The following is a 17,275-nucleotide window of genomic DNA, read 5'->3' as shown; positions in this document are numbered from 1 at the left end:
TTCAGTGGAGGGGCTTTTGGGTGGCTCAGTTGGTTAAGTGTCCAACTCTTGATTTCAGCTCGGCAAGATTTCGTGGTTCACGAGTTCAAGCCCTGCATTGGGCTCTGCACTGATGGTGTGGAGCCTGCTTGGGATTCTCTCACCCTCTGTCTCTGCTCCTCCCCTGCTATGTCTCTCTCTCTCTCTCTCAAAATAAATAAATAAACTTAAAAAATTAAAAAGAAACATTTCAATACATTTAAGCTTTTTGATTGTTTTATGGCCCAACATGTGATGTATCTTGGTTAATGTTCAGTGTGTACTTGAGAAGAATGTATCTTCTGTTGTTGGGTGCCATGTTCCGTAAGTGAGTTAAGTTAGGGTGATCTCTGTATTTTCTCATGTTTTTACCAATTTTCTGTTTACTTGTTCTATCAAGAAAAGAGTTGAAGTTTTCACCTATGGTTTTGGATTTGTCTGTTTCTCCTTTCAGTTCCATCAGATCTGCTTCATGTTTTAAGCACTGTTACATGTGTTACAGCACATTTAGGATTGTTAAGGTTGTTGATGAATTCACCCCTCAGTCATCATGAAATATCCTGTTTATCTCTGGTAACGTCTCTTGTTCTGAAGTCTCTGTGTGTGATACTAAATTTATGAAATTTAGAAATTTATTATATTTCTTTTAATTAATATTTGCATGGTATATATTTTTCCATCCACTTTTAACCTATTTATGTCATTTATATATAAAGTGGGTTTTTGGTACACAACATGTAGTTGAGTCTTGCTTTTTTATTTAGTCTGATAACTTCGTAAGTTTGGTATGTTTAGACTCTGAGTTGGCAAAACTATGGCTGGCAGACCAAATTTGGCCTGTTACCTGTTTGTGTAAATGTTTTATCAGGACACAGCTGTGCCCATTCATGTACATATTGTTTATGGCTGCTTTTGTGCTGTGGTGTCAAGGTTAGGTAGTTGGGACGGAGACCGTATTGTCCTTGAAGCCTAAAATATTTTCTGGTTCTTTTTGTTTTGTTTTATTTTGTTTTAATTTACTTATCTATTTTGGGGGGGGGGAGAGTGGGGGAGGGACAGATAGAAGCAGAGAGAGAATCCCAAGCAGGTTGTGCACTGTCAGCACAGAGCCCCACACGGGGCTCAATCTCACAAGCCATGAGATCATAACCTGAACCGAAGTCAAGAGTCAGACAGACGCTCAACCAACTGAGCCACCCAGGTGCCCCATCTGGTTCTTTACAGAAAAAGTTTGCCAACCACTGGTTTAGACCATTTACATGGTCTTGGTTTTCTATTTGCTTTTAGATGGGTTCTTTTTAAAAGGTTTTTTTGTTGTTTTTTTTAACTTATTTTTGACAGAGAGAGAGAGAGAGAGCATGAGCAGGGGAGGGGCAGAGAGAGACAGAAACACCGAATCTGAAGCAGGCTCCAGGGTCTGAGCTGTTAGCACAGAGCCTGACACGGGGCTCAAACTCGTGAACCGCGAGATCATGACCTGAGCTGAAGTTGGACACTTAACTGGCTGAGCCACCCAGGTGCCCCTTAGATGGGTTCTTTTTAATAACAGTCTGCCCTCCTTGTTGAGATGAGCACTGGGTGTTGTATGTAAGTGATGAATCACAGGAATCTACCCCAAAACCAAGAGCACGCTGTATACACTGTATGTTAGCCAACCTGACAATAATATTAAAAAAATAAAATAAAAATAAATAAAAATAAAAGAATGCTTCCCCCCTCCAAAAAAAATATCAGTCCACCCTCAAATAGTATGCCATTTCATTTATAGTGCAAAAATCTTACATTATGATATACTCCCAATTCCTCTCATTTTGGAGGCTTTTTTGGTCACACATTCTTTTTTCCAGGAATAGAATTTAGTGATTCATCACTTACATATGACACCCAGTGCTCATCCCAACAAGTGTCCTCCTTAATGCCCCTCGCCCTTTTAGCCCATCCCCCCACTTAGCACCCCACCAGCAACCCTCAGTTTGTTCTCTGTATTTAAGAGTCTCTTATGGTTTGTTTCCTTCTCTGTTTTTATATTATTTTTGTTTCCCTTCCCTTATGTTCATCTGTTTTGCATCTAAAATTCCACATATGAGTGAAATCGTATTTGTCTTTCTCTATTTCACTTACCATAATACACTCTCGTTCCAACCACGTTGTTGCAAATGGCAAGATTTCACTCTTTTTGATAACTGAGTAATGTTCCACTATACACCACATCTTCTTTATCTATTCATCAGTCGATGAACATTTGAGCTCTTTCCATATTTTGGTTATTGTCAGTAGTGCTGCTATAAATATTGGGGTGCATGTGCCCCTTCAAATCAGCATATTTGTATCCTTTTGATAAATACTTAGTACGCAATTACTGGGTCATAAGGTAGTTCTATTTTTAATTTTTTGAGGAACCTGCATAGTGTTTTCCAGAGTGGCTGCACCAGTTTGCATTCCCACCACCAGTGCAAAAGAGTTCCTCTTTCTCCGCATCCTCGCCAGTATCTGTCCTTGCCTGAGTTGTTAATTTTAGCCATTCTGACAGGTGTGAGGTAGTATCTCATTGTGGTTTTGGTTTGTATTTACCTGATGATGAGTGATGTTGAGCATTTTTTCATGTGTCTGTTAGCCATCTGGGTATCTTCTTTGGAAAAGTATTCATGTCTTCTGTCCATTTCTTCACTGAATTATTTGTTATTTGGGTGTTGAGTTTGAGAAGTTCTTTATAGATTTTGGATACTAATGCTTTATCTTATATGTCATTTGCAAATATCTTCTCCCATTCCATCAGTTGCAAATATCTTCTCCCATTCCATCGGTTGCCTTTTAGTTTTGCTGATTGTTTCCTTCACTGTGTAGAAGCTTTTTATCTTGATGAGGTTCCAGTAGTTCATTTTTGCTTTTGTTTCCCTTGCATCCAGAGACATGTTGAGGAAGAAGTTGCTGCAGCCAAAGTAAAAGGTTTTTGCCTGCTTTCTCCTCTAAGATTTTGATGGCTTCCTGTCTTATGTTTAGGTCTTGCATCCATCTTGAGCTTATTTTTGTTTATGCTCCAAAAAGGTAGTCCAAGTTCATTCTTCCACGTTGCTGTCCACTTTTCCCAACACCATGTGCTGAAGAGGCTGTCTTTTTTCTATTGGATAGTCTTTCCTGCTTTGTCAAAAATGAGTTGGCCATATGTTTGTGGGTCCATTTCTGGGTTCTCTATTCTGTTCCATTGATCTGTCTGTTTTTGTGCTAGTAACGTACTATCTTGATGATTACAGCTTTGTAATACAGCTTGAAGTCCAGAATTGCGATGCCTCCAGCTTTGGTTTTCTTTTTCAGGATTGCTTTGGTTATTTGGGGGCTTTTCTGGTTCCATACAAATTTTAGGATTGTTTGTTCTAGCTCTGTGAAGAATGCTGGTGTTATTTTGATAGGTATTGCATTGAATATGTAGATTGCTTTGGGTAGTATCGACATTTTAACAGTATTTTTCCAATCCATGAGCATGGAATGTTTTTCATTTGTGTGTGTGTGTGTGTGGTCAATTTCTTTCATAAGCTTACTATAGTTTTCAGTGTATAGATTTTTCACCTCTTGGGTTAGGTTTATTCCTAGGTATTTTATGGTTTTGGTGCAATTGTAAAGGGGATTGATTCCTTGATATCTCTTTCTGCTGTTTCATTATTGGTGTATAGAAATGCAGCCAATTTCTGTATATTGATTTTATATCCTGTGACTTTGCTGAATTCATGGATCAGTTCTAGCAGTTTTTTGGTGGTCTTTTGGGTTTTCCACATAAAGTATCCTGTTGTCTGAGAAGAGTGAAAAGTTTGACTTTATTCTTACTGATCTGGATGCCTTTGATTTCTTTGTGTTGCCTGATTGCTGAGGCTACGACTTCCAACACTATGTTGAGTAACAATGGTGAGAGTGGACATCTTTTGTCACGTTCCTGACCTTAGGGGGAAAGGGGAAAGCTCTCAGTTTTTCCCCATTGAGGATGATACTAGTAGTGGGTCTTTCATATATGGCCTTAATGATCTTGAGGTATGATCCTTCTAGTCCTATTGTCTGGAGGGTTCTTATCAAGAAAGGATGATGTATTGTGTCAAATGTTTTTTCTACATCTGTTGAGAGGATCATGTAGTTCTTACCCTTTCTTTTATTAATGTGATGTATTACATTGATTGATTCGCAGATATTGAACTAGCCCTGCATCCCAGAAATAAATCCCTCTTGATCGTGGTGAATAATTCTTTTATGTATTGCTGCATCTGGTTTACTAGTATCTCAAGAATTTTTGCATCCATGTTCATCAGGGAAATTGGTCTGTAGTTCTCCTTTTTAGTTCTCCATTACTTTTGGAACCAAAGTAATGCTGGCCTCCTAGAATGAGTTTAGAAGTTTTCTATTTCTATTTTTTGGAACAGCTTCAAAAGAATAGGTGCTAACTCTTCTTTAATGTTTGGTAGAATTCCCTTGGAAAGCCATCTGGCCCTAGATTCTTGTTTGTTGGAAGATTTTTGATTACTGATTCAATTTCTTCACTGGTTATGGGTCTAGTCAAATTTTCTATTTTTTCCTGTTTTGGTTTTGGTAGTTTATATGTTTCTAGGAATTTGTCCATTTTTTCCAGATTGCCCAATTTGTTGGCATATAATTGCTCATGATATTCTCATTATTGTTTGTATTTCTTTGCTATTGGTTGTGATCTCTCTTCTTTCATTTGTGATTTTGTTTGGGTTTTTTCCTTTTTCTTTTTGATTAGTCTGGCTAGGGTTTTATCAATTTTGTTAATTCTTTTAAAAAAACAGCTCCTGGTTTCATTGATCTGTTCTGTTTTTTGATTTCTATATCATTGATTTCTGCTCTAATCTTTATTATTTCCCTTCTGCCGGTTTGGGGCTTTATTTGCTGTTCTTTTTCTAGCTCTTTTAGGTATAAGGTTAGGTTGTGTATTTGAGATCTTTCTTCCTTCTTTAGGAAGGCCTGGATTGCCATATACTTCCATCTTATGACTGCCTTTGCTGCATCCCAGAGGTTTTGGGATGTCGTGTTTTCATTTTCATTGGCTTTCGTGTACTTTTTCATTTGCTCTTTAATTTCTTGGTTAACCCATTCATTCTTTAGTTGGATGTTATTTAATCTCCCAAGTATTCATGGTCTTTCCAGATTTTTCTTGTGGTTGATTTCGAGTTTCATAGTGTTGTGGTCTGAAAATATGCAAGGTATGATCTCTATCTTTTGTACTTGTGGAGGGCTGATTTCTGACCCAGTATGGTCACACATTTTTATTTTATGTGGGCTTTAAACCCCATTGCTGGTTTTTGCTTTTGTCAGACACTTATCTTTTAGAGCAATTAAAAATGAGGAAAATATCTTTAATATTTATCTTCATTTTAACCATTTCTTTAGATATCTTTTTTTGTGTGTGTAGATCCAGGTTTATGTTAGCTACCATATTCGTTTTGTTTCAAAACTTCTTTTACATTTCTTACATTGCAGCTACCCTACCCACTTATTTTGCCTTCAATTTTGAAAACTATTGTTAGTGGATACAGAATTCTAGGTTTTCATGGGGTTTTTTTCTCCTTTTAGTGCTTTAAAAATGTTCTTTTATTATTTGCATGGTTTCTGACAAGAATTCTATGGTGATTCTTATATTTGTTTTCCTATATGTAATATGCCTTTACCCTTTGGTTACTCTTAAGATTTTTTTTCTCTGTGCCTGGATTTCAGCAATTTATTATGATGCTGCTTGGTGTGGTTTTGTTTATCTTTGGTGTTTGTTGAGCTTAAATCTATGGGTGTATTGTTTTCATCATATTTGTGAAATTTTTAACCATCTATCTTCAAAATCTTCAGTTCCCCAGTGTTTCTTTTCTCCTCAGACTTCAATCCTGCATGTGTTTGGCCACTTAATATTAATTCACAGGTCACTGAAACTCTGTCCATTTTTCTTCCAATCTTTTTTTCTTTTCATTCAGTTTGAAAGTTTCTGTTCTGTCTTCAAGTACACTGATTTTTTCCCAGGTCTCTTTTGTCTAATATGCTTATTTCCATCCAGTTAATTTTTAATGTCAGGTATATATATAACTATTATATATATGTGTATATATATATCATTCTAGAATTACTATTGGTTTTTCTAGAAAGTAATTTCCATTTGTCTGTTGAAATTTTTCTCTTTTCTTCATTATTTCATGTTTTCCTTTAAGCCTTTAGATTTTTTTAATAGCTATTTTAAAATCCTTGTATTAAAAGTTCTCCTTATTTCTGCCACTTCTGGATCATGGTTATAAGTTGCCATTTCTTTTTCTTTTTTTTTTTTTTTCTATGTCTAGTAATTTGTTATGAAGTTATGTTGAGTGTCTTGATTTGTTTTTTGTTTTTTTTTTTCTTTCTTTCTTGAGTATTAAGTTTTATACTGGCAGGCAGTTAATTTATTTGTGGATCAGCTTGATCTTTTGAGTTTTGTTTTCAGGATTTTTGGGGTTTAAGTTTTGGTAGTTCTAGAATAGCTTTCATTGTAGGGTAGTTTGGACCCACTTCTTGTGTCTCCCATGATTGCCTCACGTGTTCATCACATGAACCCCAGGCTGTTGGAAACTGAACGATCCTGATAAATTTTATGTTGATACCTTTTCCCCCTTGTAGTACTTTAAAGTCAACATTTAAATACCTTCTAGCTTAAATTTTACTGATAAGAAGTTAGTGATCAGGGGCGCCTGGGTGGCCTAGTCGGTTAAGTGTCCCAACTCTTAATTTCAGCTCAGATCATGATCTCAGAGTTAGTGAGTCTGAGCCCCGAGTCGGGCTCTGCACCAATGGCGTGGGGCCTGCTTGGGTTTCTCTCTCTCCCTATCTCTCTGCCCCTCCCCTGCTTGTGCATGCATGCCCACATACTGTCTCTCTCAAAATAAATAAATAAAAGAAGTTAGTGATAGTTTTTACCATTATTCTTTTGGTGTAATACTTTTTTTTTTTTTTAACCTCTCTGCTTTCGTAATTCTTTTTATCTATGGTTTTTAGCATTTTATTTATTCTAGGACTAGCTTAGCCCCAATACAGAGGTATGGCCTTCCTGGGGTCTCTATCAAATAAATACATGTGATGTTCAGTGAAGTCTCTCCACTCCACCTGCCAGGAATTTGAATGTCTCCAAGACCTTTGCAAGCTCCTGTAGTTGTTCATCTCACCTTCTGTAGTTGTTTTTCCCCCAGATTTTATTCTTTGGCCTCGTGGAGTCTTGCATTGTGCATATGCAGGTTAGTCTTCAGGTAAAGAATTAGAAGATCTCTCTACAGATTTCTGAAACTTTTTCTCTCCACGGCTCTCTTCTTTCTTGTATTCTGCCCGTTAAATTCCAGTGACTTTAGTAGCTTCAAACTTCAAGTTCTGTTTCCTCAACTCAGTGAGATCTCTGTACTCTTTCTGGGTTTTCCTTCCTTGTGGCACAAGCAGAAAAGCCAGGGCATTCAGAAATCTTTGTTTCCCTTCTCTCAGGAATCACAGATCTGTGCTGCCCAGTATCTGAAAATAATATTTCATATATATTCCCCAGTTTTGTGGTCATTCATATCAGGAGGTCTAGCCCAGTACCAGTTACTCCAGCATAACTGGAAATAAACATGTAGGATTTTATTTTAATTTTTTCTTCTTTTGAAAAGCATCATAATTTTTGATACGTGATGCTTTTTAGAGTATGGCTTCATTAAAAGAATGCTAGCTCATATTTTATTTCACGCTATACCAGAGACATACAAAGAAGAAAGTTTTTTTTAAAAAAAAAGAAAGAAAATGTTTTAAAATCTTCCAAGTGTAAAAATTAAAAATCAGTAAAGATTTTAAAATAAAAAGAAAGAAAGCAAATAACTAAATATCTCAAAACCAAGTTTACCATGGTCATCTTCTTTATTTCAGACATCTCTTATTGCAAATATACACATAGAAGAATAACTTTAGTTTTTAAATGATTATGCAATTCATATTATTTCAATTAACTACTTAATTAACAGAGATAAATTTGTTAAAAATCAACATGGGAAAAATTGCTTAACCACAGATAAATATTTATTTACACTAAGAGGTATTATTTCCCAAAATTATGGAAAAAGTCTAAGAGATTAGAATCATTATGTCATAGGTTCCATGCTTTAATAGGTCTGTCATATTAAAAAGAATCAAGTGTTGGCAAATTCCTGATTTCGGTGGGAGCATAAATTGATAGCACTTTCTTTTTTATTTTATTTATTTTTTTATTTTTTCAACGTTTATCTATTTTTGGGACAGAGAGAGACAGAGCATGAACGGGGGAGGGGCAAAGAGAGAGGGAGACACAGAATCGGAAACAGGCTCCAGGCTCTGAGCCATCAGCCCAGAGCCTGACGCGGGGCTCGAACTCACGGACCGCGAGATCGAGACCTGGCTGAAGTCGGACGCTTAGCCGACTGCGCCACCCAGGCGCCCCTGATAGCACTTTCTAAATGGCTACGTTAGCCCAGGCTGGTAGGACAAAATACCATAAACTTAACAGTATTATAAATGACAGGGGACTTACAGAGAATAGAATTTATTTCTCACAGTTCTGGAGGCTAGAAGCCCTAGGTAAGGCTCACGCCTGCATAGCTGTGTTCTGGTGAACAGCCTTTTAAGGGTTGTCAACTGCAGACTTCTTGTTTTCTCACATGGTAGAAAGAGCTAGCTAGCTTTGTGGCCTCTTCTTACAAGGGCACTAATTCCATTTATGAGGGTTCCACCCTCATGATCTAATTACCTCTCAAAGGCCCCATTTTCATATATCATCATATCAGGGATTAGATTTCAGCATGTGGATTTTGGGGGACACAAACATTCAGTCCATTGCAATGCCAGTGTGGTAATAGAATCCTTCAATAACCTTTACCCAAAAATTCTGTCTTTAGGAATTTATTATAAGGAAATAAGGAAATTATTTGATAATTAAATAATAATTATTATAAGGAAATAAGAGATGCATATAAATGTATGTACAGGTGTGTATTACTTATTCATTACAATGCTATTTATAATGTTAAAAAATGAGGAACCCCTTAACTGATTAAGTTATGCCACTGTATGACCAAAAACTATAAAACCATTATAAATCGTGTTCTTTAACGTTTTTGTTTAGTATACTAAAGATGATTGGTGATAAAAATCATGTGATTTAGCATGTTTAAGGGTGTGAAGTATAAGAAAATGTCCGTAGTGTAGTAAATGAAAAAGGTAGGTGATATATTTGAGTTTCTTAAAAAGGAAATCTTTTTTGTTTAATGTTTTTTATTTATTTTTGAGAGAGAGAGAGACAGAGTACCAGCAGGGGAGGGGCAGAGAGAGAGGAGGGGGAGATAGGCTCCAGCCCCTGAGCGTCAGCATAGAGCCTGACACGGGGCTTGAACTCATGAACCATGAGATAATGAACTGATCCAAAGTCAGACACTTAACCAACTTAGCCACCCAAGCGCCCCAAAAAGGAAACCTTCATTTAAAAGATAGAATATAGGGGCGCCTGGATGGCTCAGTCAGTTAAGCGGCCGACTTCGGCTCAGGTCATGATCTCGCGGTCCGTGAGTTCGAGCCCCACGTCGGGCTCTGTGCTGACAGCTCAGAGCCTGGAGCCTGTTTCAGATTCTGTGTCTCCCTCTCTCTGACCCTCCCCCATTCATGCTCTGTCTCTCTCTGTCTCAAAAATAAATAAACGTTTAAAAATAAATAAATAAATAAATAAATAAATAAATAAATAAATAAATAAATAAAAGATAGAATATAAAATATGCTGAGTAGTGAGATAATGAGTTATTTTTCATTCATCTCATATACTATTTAATGTTTTTCTCATTTGCTACAGAAACCATGTACTGTGATGTTAATAATCATCCAAAATACAACTTGCTTTAATTTTTAAAATTGTGTTAAAATTAATGACTGGGATGATGAGGGAAGAAGGAATTAAGTGATTTTTAGTTTTTCTCCTCTTGATCATGACTCTTTTCCGTGTTTGCAGATTCTGTAGCTTGAGCTTTATCAGTATAAATTTAGTGAAAGAGACATTTATTCTTACAGTATATGTGTAGTATATGTTCTAAACTTTTTCTAAACTGAGGCAATTTCTCATGTTATATAGTTTAAAATTGTGGGTTTCTATCAAGCACTTCTTTGTACACTTGAAGAGATTGAGTATTGCTTTCTTTCTTTCCCTTTTTCTGTTTCCCAGAGCTTTTGGGTTTTTGTAAAGGAGTTTTGTCTTCCTGTTACTGTCCACCTCCTTGCAGATGTGATATCTTTATTTTAAAGAAAGGAGAGAAGTCATACTTTTTAGTTCTCTCAATAAAATGTTATATTTGCTGTCTCTCTGCCTGGCATCGTGAGCATATGGACCTGGTGCTCTTCAGGAACTCACTGTAGTGACTCAGCTTCACATTTTTTGCTATATTTAGAACATGTCAGCAATCCAACAGAGAAAGTTAATATTCAAAAGAAGAGACAAAGGAATGTTGTGGTTAATGGAAAAAAAGAAATAGACACATCCTCCAGGGAGGTGCCATTCATACCAGACCTCAGAGAATGACTTTAACTTGAGTAGTCTGGTGTCTGTTCCTCAGCAGTTGTAGATCCAGAAACTCATTTTAGTCACAAGAAGTGATTGCATGCTAAGCAAATTTACTAAAGACTTAATGTGGAAGACAACATTAATTTCTTAAATTATGTTAAGAAATAATATCAAGCCGTGATTGTTTGATGGCGCACATTGTGACAGTAGGGCTACATCTACCAAAGGGACGTGAACAGTTGGGTCTGCTGATCAGTGTGTTTTCCTGAAGGCTTGGGACAGTGGTACATCCTTCGTGGATCACCTTATTTTTAAGCTTTGTGAAGGTCTCTGAAGCTGTAAGCAGATTTCTTAACTTCCTGAGTCTCAATTTTCTCATCATTAAAACGATAATAACTAGCTACCTAATAATATCATCGTAGGAACTAAATAAGGTAACCCATGTAAAGTGACCAGCACAGTGCCGAGCTCCTACTTGCCATTCAGTAGTTGTTAAGATGACTTGTTTTCTTCTACTTCTGGATTTGAATCCTGGCAGTTAAGGAGGCACTCTTGATCTTTTCTTGTTCCCTGCAGACATTGCTAGGAACCCTAGTGGGCTGGTATTGTAGAGGTACTAATACTACTTGATGTGTAAGAATATTGTTGCTCTGTGTTATAAAATTTAACTCACTTTCATGAAGAACTGTGATGAATCTTTGCACAGGTTATGTTTTACTGTGAGATCTAGCCATTTTGATATTTTGAGATGAAAGTACGAATCATTCTTTTAAGGAATTCAGTAGTTTTGCCTTTCCAATTTGGCATTTGTAAAAACGGCTTGATATTTCTTGTAAAACATAAAAGTGAAGTCCAGATAATAAATTTAACAAGCTATTTTTACTCTAGGTGACAACTTAATAAGGTTAATGTTCTATGGCTTCTGTGTGTAATTTATTATATTTATAGATTGTGATGTTGTAAAGGACCTGATCCAGTTTGCTTTCTTTGAGATGAGCTTACCGAGACCCAGAAAGCAGACTGAAACTAAGCCAGACAGCTGATGCATCACAGGGGGTTCTTGGGACCGTGAGGTGCCAGTGCAGCTGGGCCCAGGACAGTGAGACCCTTGGTATAAGGGTTTTTGCTCTCTGGAGGAGGCCAGGAGAGCAGCCAGCTCCTTCTTTTGGGTGTCAGCATCCTTTCTTTCACAGGGTTGTGAGAAGGCAGTGTTGAATTCAAGCAATGAGCTTGCCGTAGTCCTGAGTTGCAGATAATTCTGAGTGTTTCTTCTAGTAGGAGCCCCTGGCCTGCCTCCCTTCCTTGCTTAGCCATATCCAAATCAGAGGTGAATGAGCAAATGTCCTTTTCTGTGTGTGTCAAGCACCACGTGTGCTGACTGGACACTGAAGTGGTTGGGACTTATATAGCCAAGGGTTTTTAATGGCAGAGCTGAAGCAGGCCTCTGGACCCCAGCACGCTCTTCTCTTCGCTGGATCCCAGTGCCTCCCTACATCAGCTCAATTTATTTTCTCTTCTGAAATACCACTTGACTTATATGGGACACTTATTAAAGAATGTTTTGACATCTATTTAGATGTTATCTCTAATTGTTCTATATAGTTACTTTCTTATTTATAGTTCCAGTGTCTTAATTATCTCAAGGGTGTGCATCATCTCCTCAGCTAAGTCCTTGAGGACCTATGTCGTTTTGATCTCTTTTGTATTACCCTTAGGAATTGAAATATTTTAAGCATTCAATCAATAGGTAAATATTTGTCAATTTTTTAATGGCACCAAACTACCTTTTAACATCCTTTCAGCTCTTGATAGAGCTGGATTTGCTCTTTATAAAGTTCATAACCCCAGAAGATTTTACATGAAAAAGAGTTATCATTTGAAAGCAATTGAGTGCTCCCACAAATAATTTACATTTAATGCTTTAAGAACTAGGAAAAGTCAGGGACCGTGAGGTTGCTCACTTATTTAAATAAAATGATTTATGGTCATTTAGCTGTGTTTTTGTTTTTTCAAATCACAATCTGAGAAGACCTACTAATTTTTATGGCAGTCATCCAAAAATATATATGATTATAGAGAATAGCTATCTTGAATTATAATCCTCCACATGTTTTGATAGACTCATTTGCTATGACTTTATTTCTTAGGAAGAAAAAAAAGAAATAGTTAATGCCTTCTTAGGATGGGTTATGTGTTGGTGCAATTATGACCAGTCTTGGTACTTGGTTCCAGTCAGCATTCTTACCGCCCACCCTAGACCCCTGCCAGCTTTATTGAGATATAATTGACAAATAAAAATTGTATATATTTAAAGTATGCAGTGTGATGATTTGATAAACATAAATTGTGAAATGATTACCATAGTCAAGCTAATTTATACATCCATTGCCTTCAGTAATTACACCCCCCACCTTCTTTTTTGGTGAAAACATTCAAGATCTACTCTCAGAAAATTTCAAGTATATGATATTGACCATAGTCACCATGCCGTATATTTTATCCTCAGAAATTATTCATCGTGTAACGGAAAGTTAGTGCCCTTTGAGCAACGTCTCTCCATTCCCCTCACCCTCCAGTGCCTGACAACCACCATTCTACTCTCTGCTTCTGTAATTTAACTTTCATAGATTATGCATATTGGTGAGATCATATAGCACTTTTCTTTCTGTCTGGCTTTTGTCACTTAGCTTTATGTCCTTTAGGCTGGTCCAAGTTGTTGCAAATGCCAGAACTTCCTCCCTTATTTGTGACTGAATAATACTTCATTATATATGTGTCACATTTTCTTCATCCAGTCAGCATTCCTGAAAGTGCATGTTTTTTGTGTCAAGTGAAATCAGATGAGAAAAAATATGGATAAACCATTGTAAATCTTTAACTGCTATTTGAAAAGACAAGGTACGTACCATACTGATAATGCACACTATCATTTCCATTCTAAGGAGTAAATGAATATCTCATACGAATGTGGAGTCTTCATTCAGACTTCCTTTTGATTTGACATATGCTGTATTTGTTTTATCTTATTTTCTTTTTTACAAGACAATATTAAACATGTGTTTAGTTGGTCTGTATGATTGGTTGAGGGGTATAGTTGTTCCTGAGTCTACAATTTATACCTATACTGTATCTTTGTGAGTAATTTTTAAAAATTGAATTCTCCTACCTCTACATGTTCTGATTGTAGTGATGTACACATTCTCAAAACATTTGGTTTCGAGCCTTAATTTGTAAAAAAAGTAGAAAGTCCTAAAATAATTTATACTGTGTATTTTTTAGAAGCTTAAAAATTCTTAAATTCACATGCAGTAAAAGTGATTTTGGGAGATGTATAGGTCTATAAGTTTTAATTCATATATAGATCCATGGAACTACCACCACAAGCAGGATACAGTATAATGTCATCACCCCCAAACTCCCTCCTGCTAACCGTCTGTATCACACCCTTAATCCCTGACAACGATTTATGTTATGTAAATGAAATTATGTAGTATATGTAACCTTTCAAGACTGGTTTATTCTGCAGTATCATACTGTCTTAGTTACTATAGCTTTAGAGTAAGTTTTAAAACCTGTTAGTATGATTCACTGAATTTTATTCTTCAAAATTGTTTGGCTATTTTAGTTCCTTTGCTTTTGATTTTAGAATAAATTTGTCTATGGCTACAACATATATTTTGTGGGGCAGTGGTTTGGTTAGAACTCTGTTAAGCTATAGATCAAATGGGAAGAATTGACACCTTTAGTATGTTGAACTTCAGTCCATGAAAGTGATGCCTTCCTGTTTATTTAGGTCTTCTTTGATTTCTTTAATAGTGTTGTAATTTTCAGCACATAGCTCTTGTACATGTTTTGTTAGATTCGTACCTCAGTATTTCCAACTTTTTTGGAGGTATTGTAATAGTATTTTTAAATTTCAGCTTCCAGTTGTTCGTTGCTAATATGTAGATATATGATACTGTGTTGACCTTGTGTTCTAGGGCTTTGTAATTTTACTTACTCTAGGAGATTTTGTGTAAATTCTTTGAGATTTCTAAGTAGACAGTCATGTTGTGTGCAAATAGGGACTTTTTTTCCCCACCCTACTCTGTATGCTTTTTTATCCCCTTGACTTCTCACACTGGCTAGGACTTCAAGTGCAATGTTTCAGTGAGAGTAAATATCAGTGACTTGTTCCCAGTCTTAGGGGGAAAAGTATTCAGTCTTTCACGGTTTTGTCTATTAGGTGTAGGTATGTTTTTCCTTCTACTTGATTTGAGTTTATTTTGCTCTTCTTTTTTTTATAACTTTTTAAGATAGACACTTACATTATTGGTTTGAGAATTTTCCTCTTTGCTAATAAAGCATTTAATGCTATAAATTTTCATCGGAACATTGCTTAACTACATTGTACAAATTCTGATGTATTTTTATTTTCTTTCAGTTAAACATATTTTCTAATTTCCCTTGAGACTTCTTCTCTGACCTGTGGATTAGTTATAAGTGCATCATTACATTTCCAAGTTTTTAGAGATTTTTCTGTTATCTTGCTGTTAATGATTTCTAGTGTAATTCATTATGGCCATAGAACATATTTTGTGTTATTTCAGTTCTTTTAAATTTGTCAGATTTGTTTTATGACCCAAGTTACGGTCTTAGTGAACATTCTCTGTGTAGTTGAAAAGAAAATGTACTCTGGTCTTTTTGGATGGAGTATTCTATAAATGTCAGATCCAATGGGTTGATGGTGTTGTTCAGTTCTATCTCCCTGTTGATTTTTTTGTCTATTAATTACAGACTACAGAGACAAGAGTGTTGAAGTCTCCAACTATAATTGGAGATTTGTCTATTTCTGCTCCTAGTTTTGTCAGTTTTTGCTTCATGTATTTTGAAGTTCTCTTGTTAGGTACATACACATTTAGGATTATTATATCTTCTTGGTGAATTGACCCTTTTATCATTATATAATGCCCCTTTTTATGTCTGTTAATTTTCTTTGCTTTGAAGTTTACTGTATTTGATATTAATATAGCCACTCCATCTTTCTTTTGATTAGTATGTCCATGATACACCTTTTTTCATCCTTTTACTTTTAAGCTACCCATATGATCATACTTGAAATATACTTCTTCTAGGTAGCATATAATTGGATCATCTTTTTTAAAAAGGCATTCTGATAATCTGTCTCTTAATTGGTATGTTTAGGTGTTTTATATTTGATATAATTATTTATGTGCTACTATTTTATGATTACTATTTGCTTTCCATCTGTTCTTTTTGTTTTTTTGTTCATCTTTTTCCCTTTCATGCCTTCTTTTGGGTTGTTTGAACAGTTTTTAGTATTCCATTTTAACTTCCCTATTGTGGTTTTTTTGTTTGTTTGTTTGTTTGTTTTTACTGTATCTCACTCTAGTGTTCGTGTGTGTGTGTGTGTGTGTGTGTGTGTGTGTGTGTGTGTGTGTGTGTGTGGTTGCTCTAGAGGTTATAATATATAATATATAATATAAAGCATACCTTGCTTTATTGTACTTCATAGGTACTGCATTTTTTTTTTTACAGATTGAAGCCTTGTGAAGCAGGCTTGTATCAAGCAAGTCTACTGGCACCATTTTTCCAATAGCATTTGCTCACATCACGTCTGTGTGTCCTATTTTGGTAATTTTCACAATGTTTCAAACTTTTTAATTATTATTATATTTGTTCGGTGATCTGTGTTCAGTGACTATGACTCACTGAAAGCTCAGCTGATGGTTAGCATTTTTTGGCAATAAAATATTTTTTAAATTAAGATATGTACATTTTTTTTGTAATGTTCATTCATTTTTGAGAGAGAGAGAGAGATACAGAGTGTGAGCAGGGTAGGGGCAGAGAGAGAGAGAGGGAGACACAGAAACCGATGCAGGCTCCAGACTCTGAGCTGTTAGCACAGAGCCCGACATGGGGCTCAAACTCACAGACCATGAGATGATGACTTGAGCTGAAGTTGGATGCATAACCAACTGAGCCACCTAGGCACCCCTGTACATTGGTTTTTTTTTTTAGACAAAATGCTATTGCACATTTAATAGACTATGCATAGTGTAAACATAACTTTTCTATACACTGGAAAGCCAAAAAATTTATTTGAATCCCTTTATTGTAATATTCACTTTATTGCATTGGTCTGGAACTGAACCCCCAATATCTCTGAGGTAATGTATTTAAGTTTTTATAGTCTACTTAGAATATTTTTACACTTAAGTGGGATGTAGAAATCTTAACACTATATGTGTCTGTTTACCTTCCTCTTTTTTGTTGTTGTAATGCCTTATATATTCTATCTACATACATAGAAAACCCAGTCAGTGTTATAGTTTTGGCTTTCAATTGCCAAATGTATTTTAAGGATTTCAAGAAGAAAAAAATAGTTTATTATATTTACCCAGATGGTTATCATTTCTTTGTTCTTTCATCATTACTAACGTTCTGTTTTTCCCATGGCATCATTTGCCTTCTGCCATTTAGTGATTCTTTTAGAATAGATCTTCTGGCAATGAATTCTCATAGTTTTACCTTCACTTGAGAGTGTCTTTATTTTGCCTTCATTCCTGAGGAGTATTTTCACTGGATATGGAAATCCTGTGTTGACAGTTCTTTTGTTTCAACCCCTTAACAATGCCATTTCCTTCTGGACTTCACGGTTTCTGGTGAGAAACTCACATTCATTCAAGTTGCTGTTCCCCTGTCCCCTATACA

The 17,275-nt window shown here is 35.9% G+C and overlaps 1 protein-coding gene across 5 annotated transcripts in view; it reads left to right on the top strand.

Moving 5' to 3' along the window:
• The window catches only part of SOCS5 (suppressor of cytokine signaling 5), a 128,597-nt gene that overhangs the window by 74,393 nt on the left and 36,929 nt on the right, over positions 1 to 17,275 (top strand). The window contains exon 1 of one of the 5 annotated variants that reach the window (XM_086701168.1): positions 16,123 to 16,195. The exons of the other annotated variants lie outside the window; for them this stretch is intronic. The gene's annotated coding sequence lies outside the window, so the exon portion shown is untranslated. Of the gene's footprint in view, positions 1 to 16,122; positions 16,196 to 17,275 lie in introns of those variants that run through there. 5 annotated transcript variants of the gene reach the window in all.

Source organism: Puma concolor, chromosome A3 (genome assembly GCF_028749965.1).
Source record: "Puma concolor isolate L17-30 chromosome A3, mPumCon1.1.hap2, whole genome shotgun sequence".
In the NCBI taxonomy this organism is placed as follows: domain Eukaryota; kingdom Metazoa; phylum Chordata; class Mammalia; order Carnivora; family Felidae; genus Puma; species Puma concolor.
This window is presented reverse-complemented; position numbering and strand designations above follow the sequence as displayed.